Source organism: Cyphomyrmex costatus, unplaced genomic scaffold, assembly GCF_001594065.2.
Source record: "Cyphomyrmex costatus isolate MS0001 unplaced genomic scaffold, Ccosl1.0 scaffold276, whole genome shotgun sequence".
Taxonomy (NCBI): domain Eukaryota; kingdom Metazoa; phylum Arthropoda; class Insecta; order Hymenoptera; family Formicidae; genus Cyphomyrmex; species Cyphomyrmex costatus.
Window position 1 is genome coordinate 55,536 of NW_017276866.1, and position 13,138 is coordinate 68,673.

Below are 13,138 nucleotides of genomic sequence, written 5' to 3' on the forward strand. Positions count from 1 at the left end.
AAACATCATACATATGCCTAAATTTTTTAAATATTTTTTTGTTTTTTACTTTTTTATATTTTATGACTCTAACATTATATATATTTCAGATCAAATAAAATTTATGACTCTAACATAATATTTATATTTTAGATCAAATAAAATTTTCTTTTATATTACACGATTTTTCAAAATAACATTTTCAGAAAAAAATTATGATTTACAAATCATTCATTTAAAGTAGTGTTACAATAATTTTCATTAGTGCTGTTAAATAATATACTAATATGCATACTGATTCTCTTCGAATCGTATCATTTACTCTAAGTAAATTTCGATTTTCTAAATAATGTTCATTTAACCTGTAACAAAAACAATTTTGGTTAAACAATTTCCTATTGTACCATCACTTAATACTAAAATTTTTTTAACTATATCCACAGCACAAGAATAGTTAAAACCATTTTCTAGTCTAGTAAAAACTTCTGCATTAAAAGATAAAAAGTTACGAAACTTTCCTTTATTATTTTCAGAGTAGAGAATTTTCTTGTTAAAGGGAAAATAAAACTTTGCAACATTGCAAATACTTACTTGTTATTATTAAAAGTGTTTATTGTCATGCTAAAGGATGCATGTTCATTATAGGCATTCAGTAAAGGTTGACGATTCTCACTATCGAATATCGTAAAATATTGTTGCAAAAATTGACTTGCAATTTCTTTAGCTTTTGCATCTTGGACAAACATCCTTTGCGACGAAGGAATTATAGCAGGTTCATCCATCATATCGAAAACAATCGGTCGTGGTAGTTCCGTGCCATCCTGCAAATAATACGAACAGCAAAATAAGATCATATGTTACATAAAAAAAAATACAATTTAAAAAATGTAAAACTGTGCGTGATATTCTTACCAGACGCAGTAATCTTGAGAATCGTCTTCGAACATCGCTACAATTGAAAAGAAAAAGACCGGATCGTCTATATAATAAAAAATGTTTTAAAAAATACACAGATTTATCAAATAATATAAGGAAGAATACGAATTGTTCACTTCAAATTTAAAAATTATACCTGCAGTTTTATAAAAATTCACAAAATTTAAAAATACATTACATCTTTAAATAGAACATTACTGTTATGTATATAACATTAAATATATATATGGCAATATAACATTATATGATTCTAAATATAAATTTCTTACAACATTAAAGACGTGATCTGGCCGTATCGACCTTCTTTTTCCAAGTCGTTACTGTTTGTGCTAAATGTGCTATATGTTTGTGCTGTATGTGCTATATGTGCTATGTTGTTTCGCATAATTTCTATTATGTATTCACATACTTGTTCATTATATATATTTTATTATAAATATACCTTATTTATTTATAAATGTTTTTTATTACTTTTTCACACATTCCATAGTACAAATAGTAAAAATACCCTCTACAATTAAATGTAGAAACATACATTTGCCAGATAATTATTACTATTAATTTTGTTTAAAATTTCTACAATTTGTAGCAATCGATATTTTATTTTACTACAATAGTTTTACATTATAAGTTCTTTGCAGAAGTTCGTTCTACATGTTGGAATAAATGCTCTACAAAAATATTTATAAATCCGCAGATTGTGTTAAATATTGCTATACATTGTTATTATAGTTTACATATGTTTCTGTAAATACTTATTACAACTTATTACGCGAAGTTCTATTAAATGTGATAAATTTTTAAATTAATCGTTACTATATTTTCACAATAAATGCAATAAATTACAACAAATTTATTTAAAACTACTACACCTTTTAGATTTTGTTAGTAGTGCATATTTTATAGCCTTAAGCAGTTTGTCAATTAATTTGAGGCAAGATTCTTGGAACAATTTTTTAGACTCATTTATTACAAATTATCTCTGTCCCTATTTGTACTATTATTTGTAGAAGAGCATTCTCCAATTGTACTATCTGGTGCTATATTTTTTACTAAGTGCAGCAGCCAAATCATCGGCTCTCGAACGCGTCGTCACCGATATCTCCTAAGAGAAAAATATCGTTATCACGAAAGATAGCGCAAAATTAATTTAACTCTTGTGTGCGCACCACGGTACATTTTTGCATGTAAGTGGATTGAAAATTAAAATTTCGCTTGGGACGTCCCGATCGTCGTTATTTAACTCAATTTTAGTAAGCAAGTGATGCAGTTAGAAATTTTTAAGAATTTTTTTGTAAGGAAGGAACTCTATTTCAAAACCAACAGCTAACGAACAGCTGACGTCCTTAGTGACCGCGAGCTACCTGCTAATGATGCAGTTAGAAATTTTTAAGAATTTTTTTGTAAGGAAGGGACTCTATTTCAAAACCAACAGCTAACGAACAGCTGACGTCCTTAGTGACCGCGAGCTACCTGCTCTGACATCGAAAACTGGCTTTCTTCTACCCTTGAACGAGCTGCAATTTATTTTCAAATGCTTCGGGCACTTATTTTTTATGTTTATTTATTGAAATAAACGTTAAGGAAATTGCATTTCAATTGCATAAATATTTAAAAAATTGAAAAAATTAGAGGTGGGTGCGTAACAACGCCCGTGTGGAAATTTCCCCATCTTTTCCCTACTTATTATTGGATCCCGATGAGATTTCCCCAAAAAAGGAAAACTAGAAGGATTTCAATCTGTTTTTCTAACATAGAACCTAGTTTTAATGAATTATTAGAGAAATATAAGATCTTCTGATTAGTTCCTAGTTAGGAAATCAGGCGTTTGCACCAATAGCAGATATCTGGGTTAGTCAATTCGGTTCCCAATTGGGAATTCCTAGGTCCGTGCTTGGCGCTGCAGTCGCCAAGAAAATCGGGGAAAGGTAAGAAGCACGCACAGGAATCTTAAGTGTAAAGAGGTGTAATATCTAATTTGCACAAATAATAAGATATAACCTAAAAATAAATATATTTTCCCATATTCACATCGATTTATGTGTTATGTATTAAATCTAAATAATTTTCTTATTAAATACTGTTTCGACATTAGTGATTAAAATGTATAGTGAGAAAGAAAGAAGAAAAGCACGAGAACGGAAAAGAATATATAGACAAGTTCAAAAAGAAGTACAACAGGAAATTCAGCAAGCAAATGCAGAGAGTAAGTAAATATATACATATATAATTATATATAATTCAACAATTTAATGAGACTGGACAAACTATGAATATAAAACTGATGACTACAATGAGTCGATAGTCTTAAATCTTGTTTGTTAACCGGTGAAGTTGGCCAACAGCGAGATACTTTTTGTGTCTGAAAATGAACTCAGAATTAATGACATACGATTAAAATCTTTTTAAATTCGTTTTGAACTCTCTGTGCTATCTGGGTATATAATATATTATGACATTAAAAATATATGTATTTATTTATATAGCATTTATGATATATAATAAAAAATCACGAATTTATAAAATAATATACGTAATAAGGCTCTCTATATGTATAATACCATATAAATATGAAGAGAATATCCAAGGAGAACGAAACAATCAAAATAATGTCAATATGACATCAAATTGATATTATTTTGATTGTTTCGTTCTCCTTGGGCAAAGAGCCAAGTAAATTTAACGAACTATTTAATTTAAACAATCATACAAACGCGTTTCGATTCCGATCGGTTCATTTTTAATGTTACAAAAGATAAGAAGTATTATAAATTAAAATAACAATTGCGCAATACATTCTTCATATAACTATGCATACGTTAGGTATAAATATTCTCAAATGTTGGTGTCATAAGCATAATTAATCCTTGTCAAAAATAAAAGAAAAAGAAGTAACACGTCTATGAATAAAACTCTTCTAAATCATAACAGTATAAAGTATAATTAAAAATTGAGTAAATTAAATTGCAGCTACCAAAAAGTATTCTTTTTATAATAGAATAATATCCACTGTATTTGTAACAAAACAATTATATTATTAACAATTATATTATGTACAATTATCTACATATATGCATATTATAGAAAATTATAATAAATCTAAAAAAATCTTAAATATAATCGAAGTGAACAAAATTTATTAATGTGAATGAAATATTGGTTTAGTTTTAGAAATAGACAGCAATAGTAATGCTAGATATGCTGGCCATCAAATTGAAGGGGAAGAAGTAGGAGAATGCTCACATCATAATGATAACGTTTTTATTGAAAATATCTATACTGAGTCCTTTGATGATGATATGCCAACAAATAAAACTACGAAAGATGCATCAGAAAATCTTAATTTTGGAAAAGGTTTATGTTTGAGAATTACAAAAAAAAATATAAAAAATGTTCTATATAGATTTTTGAGTTTTTACACGCAGAAAAATGTATACAGTAATTATTTATTTTAAAGATATTTCGAAAATATATCTGGCAAGCGTTAAATTTATTCAAAATGTATTCCGAATCCTAATAAGTTTAATATTTCAATAAGTTTAAGATTCTTAAATTAAAACAAATTTGATTTGCTTGTTATGTAAAGTAGCTTCTTCGATCAATTTTATAATATTCTTCAAAAGAAAATAAATTCTTGTTTTGAATACACATGAATGAATTCTTGTTAATGAATTGTTTTAAAATTCGCGAGAAGTATATTTTAAGATTATCAAGAAAATATCCTTTGTTAAACGTTACTAAAAGAAAGTAAATTGAGTAATCATTTTTTTTAGCAATATAATATTTTTCTGTGTGTACAATAATATTTATATCTGAAAAAAATCATATAAAAATGAAAAGTTCAAGCCATGTTCAAAAAAGGATACTCAAAAATTTAAACCTTTTTATCTAATAATAATAATAATATATTATCACGCGCGAAAAGTAACTGATATATTATTAATTAAAGGTGCCAGTTCAAAGTGAACATACATAAAGTGTATGTAACTATAATAATTTACTTTTTATAGATGATTCAGATATAGAAGAAACAGAAGACGAAGTAGCGAAAATTAAAAAATGGGCTTTACAAAACGATATCTCTCAAATAGCATTGCAAGAGTTAATGAATATTTTGAGAAAGAGGCTCTTACCACAATTACCAGTATCTGCAAAATCTTTTATTGGAACAAAATATACTTTTAATATTGAAAATTTTGTAGATCCTGAAGGAGAACACTATCAATACGTATATTTTGGATTACGTGAGGGATTACTAAGCTGTATTAATACAGCTCTGCATATTCATGAAGTACCATTACAAATAAATATTGATGGCATACCTTTATATAAATCGAGTCGAAAGCAGTTTTGGCCTATTCTATGTAAAGTTCATTATGATCCTGATATATATAAGCCATTTGTTGTTGGTATATTTTGTGAGAATACTAAACCCAAAAATATTAATCAATATTTATGTAAATTTATTGAGGAAATTAATACGTTACAACGCGATGGTTTACTTATTTCAAATCGTTTATTGAAAATTTATATTAAATGTTTCGTTTGTGATAGTCCAGCTCGATCGTTTTTAAAAGGGATTAAAGGACACGGAGGCTTTAGTGCTTGTGAAAGATGTACTGTGCATGGCGAAAGAATAAGTAATAGGACTGTTTATAATGAAATTAATGCGTTAGAAAGAAATAATGAGAGCTTTAGAGCACAAAGTGATCTAGAACATCATGTTGCTATCACACCATTACTTAGTATTACTCCAGAAATTGATATGATTAAAATATTTGTGCTAGACTCAATGCATTTAGGATATATTGGTGTCATGAAGAAGTTGTTAGTAGATTATTGGATGGAGGGTAAATTGACAGTAAGACTGAGTCGTCTACAAAAAAAAGAGCTTTCAAGAAGACTCGATACTATTCGAAAATATATACCAATTGAATTCCAAAGAAAAATTAGTGCTTTAATTAATGCCAGAAAATGGAAAGCAACGGAATTCCGATTTTTTTTACTCTATTGCGGTCCATTAGTTTTAAAAACAATTTTAAGATCAGAATTATATCGTCACTTTCTACTACTACATGTTGCTTTTAGAATATTATGCAGTGAAAGATTTAAACAATATAATAATCTCTCGAAAATTTATTTAAATAGATTTTTCCAAATATTGCCTCTTTTATATGGTTTGCAATCACAAGTATTAAATATGCACAACTTAATTCATATTCCAGATGATACTACTAACATGAATTGCAACTTAAATCTTATAACATCTTTTCCTTTTGAAAGTTATTTGGGTCAAATGCGAAAGCTAATACGTACTCCGAATAAACCTCTTGAACAAATATGTAGACGTTTGGAAGAAAAAAAATTTTTTAATTTAAAAAAGCCGACAATACCTAAATTATTTGTTGTTTTAAAACAAAACGATAATTATTTACAGGAAAATATTATCTTTATTGAAAAAATAAAATTACGTGGATTATTTACTATCACTCATAAAAGACCAGACAATTGTATCTTATTAGAAGATTATAGAACATTATTAATAAAAAAAATATTTTATTATGAGCATGACAGTGAAAGTGTAAAAGTATCTGGATTAGTATTAAAAAGAGAGACGATATCAGTATACCAATATCCATTAGTATCATCGTTATTTCAAATATGGCAAATAAAGAAAATTACTGATGAAATAGTGACTGTTCCAATTAATGCAATAAAAAATTAATTAATTTTTTTTAAACTTAATTATGCTCCATTAAAAAGTTATAAGCAATATGTAATACCATTACTTCATTCATGAATAAATAAAATATACAATTATAAATGTCAAATGATTTATTTCATTATCAAAATTTTTGAAAAAAGTATTCGAGTAATTTTCAGGTAATTTATACATTTTTTATTTTTCAGCTAAAAGTATATTATTTAAGCAAATATCTTCCATTAAAAAAGCATTTTGTTAATTTATTGTAATAAGCCACCAATATTTTTGATAAATTTATACTATAGTGACAACAAATTAATTTGCTGTGATTGATGCTATAGTCTGTTATTCTAATCAATTATTAGAAGCAATTTATGTAAAACCTAACTTTTAATCTCGGCTCAACTTGTGTTCTCCAACTTTTTCTAGTTCTAAAAATTACAAATAGATGAACAGTAAGTTAAACTGAGATTAAAATTAATCTACATTAGCTGCGTTCGGCAATGCAAATCTGAGGCGTTGGAGTGCTCTTTTTCTATAGTGCACGTGACATATGCTATAATATAAGAGCACTCCGACGCTTCAGATTTGCTACTACCGAATGCAGCTATTAGTGGAAACAGGCATAAGAAGTTAAATTGACCGCGTTCAAGCTCAACGTTCAAACTCAGTCATCTAGCTTGCTCGCCGCGCGATTGAACGTGATTGACCGGATCTTTAAGTATAGGAACCAATCACGTTCCGTAAGCAGGCGTCCGACTCAGTGTGAACATGGCCGTTATTTTTCTTAAAACAAAACACTAATTGGTAACAATATTTTGTGTGTAACTGAGGTTAGTCGCAGTAGGAAATGCTTCTTCTTATCGAGTTTTGTATTAAAGTACTCAAATATATTAAAAAAGTAGTTAATAGTAAGTGTGTTTGTTTATGTATATATTTTTATGTGGATTTATAAAAAAATGATAATACTTTCGTAGTAGTTTATAACTTTTATCGTTGTAACAAAAGGGAGTTGAATATGTTCTACATTTACAAAAGCAGTCAATAGAATACTATTGCTTGGAATTTTGGGTGTATGGATATTATTCATTTTAGTCGCGTGTAATCACACTTCTTTCATATTTTCGTGTAATTTGATGTGAATTCAGATCATCACAATTCAAACAGCTTATTAATTTTAATTACATGGATTTCTTCAAGTATTGAAATCTCAGTTAACTTAAATTTTAGTAGAATATTTAAGAAGACATCCAAATTTCGATGCTTGAAGAAATTATAATCTATCTTATAGCATTGCATCAATATTAACAGTGTATATTAATTCTAAATTACAGAGCAGGTTATGAGGTTAAGGTTAACTCATCTTAAAGGTTAAGAGGTTATGGAAAAAAGTTATTTATCAACAGCAGCGTGAGTACACAATTTCTTCTTAAAAGACTTGATTTATATTTACATTTTGTTGTCAAGATGAGAGTGAGAGAGAGAGAGAGAGAGAGAGAGAGAGAGAGAGAGAGAGAGAATGCGTATGAGTCACTTCTAAAAGTTTATTTATATCTAATAGGATCATATATGTGAAAACTAATAAGAATAAGCCTTTAACAGTCTAGTTGAATCTTAGGTGCTATTCTAATTCCATGTGAATTTATATACCACGTATATCAGCTTTAAACTGTGCGTCAAAATTTTTCGACGTGCAGCTTAAAGCTTACATACGTGGTATATAAATTCACATGAAATTAGAATAGCACCTAAGATTCAGCTAGACCGTTAAAGGCTTATTCTTATTGGTTTTTGTTTATATCACTAATTGTACAATTAAAAACGTATTAATAAACATAATTAACTAGAAAGAACGTAATTGCAAATTTATCTTAATTTGTAACTAGAAAAATGCAAAAGAAATCCGAGAAAGAATTCATGATTGTGGAATTTACTAACTGTTTGAATGATAATGGAATAGCTGATATTGACGTGATCCCCAGTAAATGGATTTATTATGATAAAGAAGAGGATACGTGTAAGACTCCGTATCCCAATCCACCATATAACGAATGTACATGTAAATTTTTACATTCACGTGTAAAAAATGTATTACCTCCATTATCAAGTTGGCCAAGATGGCCTATTACCATTAAAGGCTCTGCAAGTAAATAAATAATCTTATACATTTATTTATATATATTATAGTCTCTTTTATTTAATAATAGCTATTTTGAATATTATTGTAGGTGATTATAAAACTGCAGAAAATAAATTGCAAAAATTAAAAGAAGAAGCGTTTTCATTTGGTACTGATGTTGATGGATTAAGTCCAGCAAATAAAGCTGAAAAATATACAAAAGAATACCGTAAAACTGCACTTCAGGAACTTTTTCAAGTACCAGTTATAGGAGAAAATTTACAACAAAATCCAAAACAAAATGGTAAATTAACTTATATATTAGTATTTTAAAAAGTTTGTACATGTCAACGTTTTTTTATTGGATTGTTCAGAAAGTTTGTATATTTTTATATATAAATTTTTATATATGAAATTATATATGTATAGTTATATTTTTTTCAAAATTTTCGACTGTCTAACGTAAAAGATTAAAGTTTTCCTTAAAAATTGGTTTTTAAAAAACTAAAATAATAAGTTAAAGAGCTAAGAGCCAGTTATATATATATAAAAATGTTTAATATACAAACAATTGAAAGAAATACGTATACAAACGATTCGACACTGATCAAGTCATTCTCAATGTTAAAATTGTTTAATAATATAACTTTTAAATAAAACTTTTAAAAATCTGTAAATCACATACAGATTTCACACATACATTACATTTTCTTAAATATTCTATTTTTATAATTTGATACAGTTCCTTATTAGTGTTCTTGAATCTCATCCTTGTAATTTATATTGTTTGTCGTAAGTCAATGATAAAAATTCTTTATCAAAATTAATGTGAATCTAAAAAGTGACCGTTAACTCATATAATTCTTGTTAATGTGTGTACATGTCAAGAAAAAGATAATACAATTAAACAATACAAAAAATATATATATATCTTGTTTTAAAAAAAGTGTTGAGAGTAATACTGTTAGAAAAAATTGCAGGAAAATTGAAGAGATGTGACTTTTATCATATCAGATAACGTAATGTAGATCTTTTCCTGTTTTTATTAACTTAAAAAAAATTTATAATACAGCCTTCTTACTAATTATTATTTTTAAAAATGTTCCTATAATTTTTTGTTTCTCAGTTACCCATGAGTTAAATGAGACATGTATACATATATATTTTTAAGACACCAAATTATCTATTACTTCTTTTATGAAATATATAGACACATTCTAATTGTTTCGAAACTTTCTATTTTAGACACATCATTTGAGAATACATCAGATTCTTCATCATCTGATACTCAAATTTCTAAAAAACACGTTAACAAGAAAAATGCTAAAGCAAAGCGAACATGTAAGTGCAGATTTGTTTTATTTTATGTCTTCGATTCTTATAAAAATGTTACTTATAGCATCTACATATAATACAAGAAAAAAGAAATTGCATTTGCGACTGACACCAAGGAATATTCACATTTCATCTAAAACAGAAAAACAAAATGATAAAGATCAACAAGATTCATTGCTATTTATGTCTGATGAACAACTACTTGGTACACACATACTTTTTTTCAATGTACATATACTATTCAGGGCTGGGCATGTATTGAAATACTTCTGTTTAAAATACAGTTTTTGCAATAAAAGTATATTTTATATTTTGTATTTCAACCGTGCATATGAAAATATTACGTATTTTCTAATTAAAATTGAAAGGTTAAAAATTTCATGTATTTCGAAATTTAAATAATAATATTAATTGTGAATCTTAGTATTTGAAATACAAAATACAAAAAAATACATTCCTTTTTTTGTTATTAATACTGAACTACAAAAAATAAAATATTTTTATATGATATACTTCCATGAAATATAAAATGCAAAACATTTTTATTTGCTCCGCTGAAATACAAAATACAAGATATAATTATCTTACAAATATCGTTTTTCAAATAAAAGAATTTTAAATACATGTCCAGCCCTGATGCTATTCTGGAAATGCAGAATACATGTAAAGATTAATTGTATTGTCACAAATTTTATAAACTATAGATTATGCAGAGAAAGTTGAAAATTCTGTTACAAAAGAATTAATAAATAATACGAATAAAACTAAACATAGAGAAGAAGAAATAACAAAGTTTACTGAAGAGATCGAAGATATAAGCAAAATTAATGATTTTCATTCTAACAATTCAATACATAAAACAAAAAATGATTTTCCTGTGGGTAATTATTGATTCATTTTAAATAAGTATTTAATTTTATAAATTTAAGGTACAATTTTTAAAGATGACTACAATTTTAAGTTTAATTCGGAAGAAGACTACAATTCTAAATTCCAATATTAATTGTTTTCTAGAATTAACAGCAATTTTAAATGCTATTACAAAAATACGATTCCATGTGCAAACTATACGGCAAGATATAAATTTGATAAAACAGAAGTTATTTGGATATGAAATCGGTAAATTGGAAGCAGTTTTAAAACATTATAATTTGGATATCCCCTTCAATAACCTCAATCAGTGGATGAAATTTGAAACATTAATTGATACAGATGAAATAAACGATTGTTTTGTAAGTGTACTTGAAATTGCATGATATTCTCTTTTCGTATATGTTTATACTAAATTTTTTTTTTAGATTACTACAATTGAGTTATGCTTAGATAAAGTGTCTAATAATCCAACAAAAAGTCTAACAAATATATTAAAAAAAATTATGACTCGAGAATTGGCATTGCAATTTACTGCAATAAAAAAAAGTAATAATAAGAATAATATTTTTAAAGATCAAAAAGCATATCTCCCCATTAAAAGTAAATAATTCTTTATTGTTTTTATTTATTTATATTGTTTTGTTTATTTTTTACTTATATAATTTGCAAATTTATCTGTAATTTTGTAGAAGTTATTATGAATTGTCATTGTGATTCAAGTGGAAAATCTATAACAGAGCAGGCCTTTCATATTTCATTGTCTGCTGCTTTTGCGAATGCCAAAGATTGGGGTGGACGTCCAAAAGTTAATTAAGATAATTAAGTTAATCAAGCGACGCGGTAGCGTCGCGACGCCAAGTGCATAAAATAAAAATATAACCGTTTGACATGATGACATGATACTTGATGCGTGTATCAAGGGACGCGGTAGCGTCGCGACGCCAAGTGCATAAAATAAAAATATAACCGTTTGACATGATGACATGATACTTGATGTGTGTATATGTTCATGTCGATGTCAATTTCACGACGCTACCACTAGCTTTATCTCGAGTTTTCACATCTTGAAACTTTAGATTAAAATTACTCAGAATTTAAAAACAGAATCAAAAATCTAAAAGTGTTATTTTAAAGCGATTTTATCATTTCGTTTTATCCAAATTGTCTTTTTTTACACATGGCACGTAACAAAAATTAACGTCTCTTTTTTAACGAAATTTTTCACTTCTGACATCACAATTTAATATGGTTGTGGTGACTACTCAGAAGCTTTAAAAGAAAAATTTACAATTTTTTTCGAAGCAAAGAAATATTATTTATTTAATAGATTTAATATTTAATATAATGAAATATTTTATTAAGGTAAATGTCCCAGTTTGCGACCATGACCCTGTTTGTGACCACTTTAAGACTTATATGTAATTAATCAGAAATTTCAAGTAATTTTATCTCTGTAAACAATATTTATTACGTTTTTCACTTAATAATCCATCGTTTTGATATGTGATGTAGTGATATTTGGTAAACAGATAACTCATGAAAATGTGAAATAAGGTGCCCGTATCGTCATTAAGTGCAGATCGACCACGTTGTTGTCGCCACGTTGGTAGACATGGCGTTTGTCACGGCAAAGTCATAGCTGTGTCATATTGTCGTAGACAAACGTTCATAAACAATTTTTGTGATAAAGTTTTAGTGAACAAGTGAATAAATATTGTGCTATGTGTGAATTCTGAAAAAGGTTGGTAATTTTGAGTATATAAGTGAATATGACAAATCGGTTCAATAAAACATGCATGTTTCTATCTGTGATTGTCTCAAGAGAACTAGCTATAACATTAAATTTCGTTGCTTTTTTCAAAAAGATAACAATTAATACTCATCTCCATATGTTTCTAAACACGTATGAGTTACATTTTGGACGAATAAACGGAAATATTCGATGTATGCTCGAAGGAAAATTTTGGTGACAATGCTATCACTTTTGGCTAGGTCACTTACAATGGACATCGTGTGTATTGCATCATGTGCGTCGGTCACTAAGTGATACATGGTGATACATTCGATCCAATGCACCAGTCACTAACCGTGGAGTCACAAATAGGGCAAAATTAAAATCAAGCGGTCACTAATGTCTACATTTACATAGTTTGCTATTTATTTTTTTATATTTATTAGATTATGTTTACAAC

General features: G+C 27.4%; 1 protein-coding gene across 1 annotated transcript in view; it reads right to left on the reverse strand.

Moving 5' to 3' along the window:
• The window catches only part of LOC108774889 (nuclear RNA export factor 1), a 72,330-nt gene that overhangs the window by 265 nt on the left and 58,927 nt on the right, over positions 1-13,138 (reverse strand). The window lies entirely within an intron of this gene.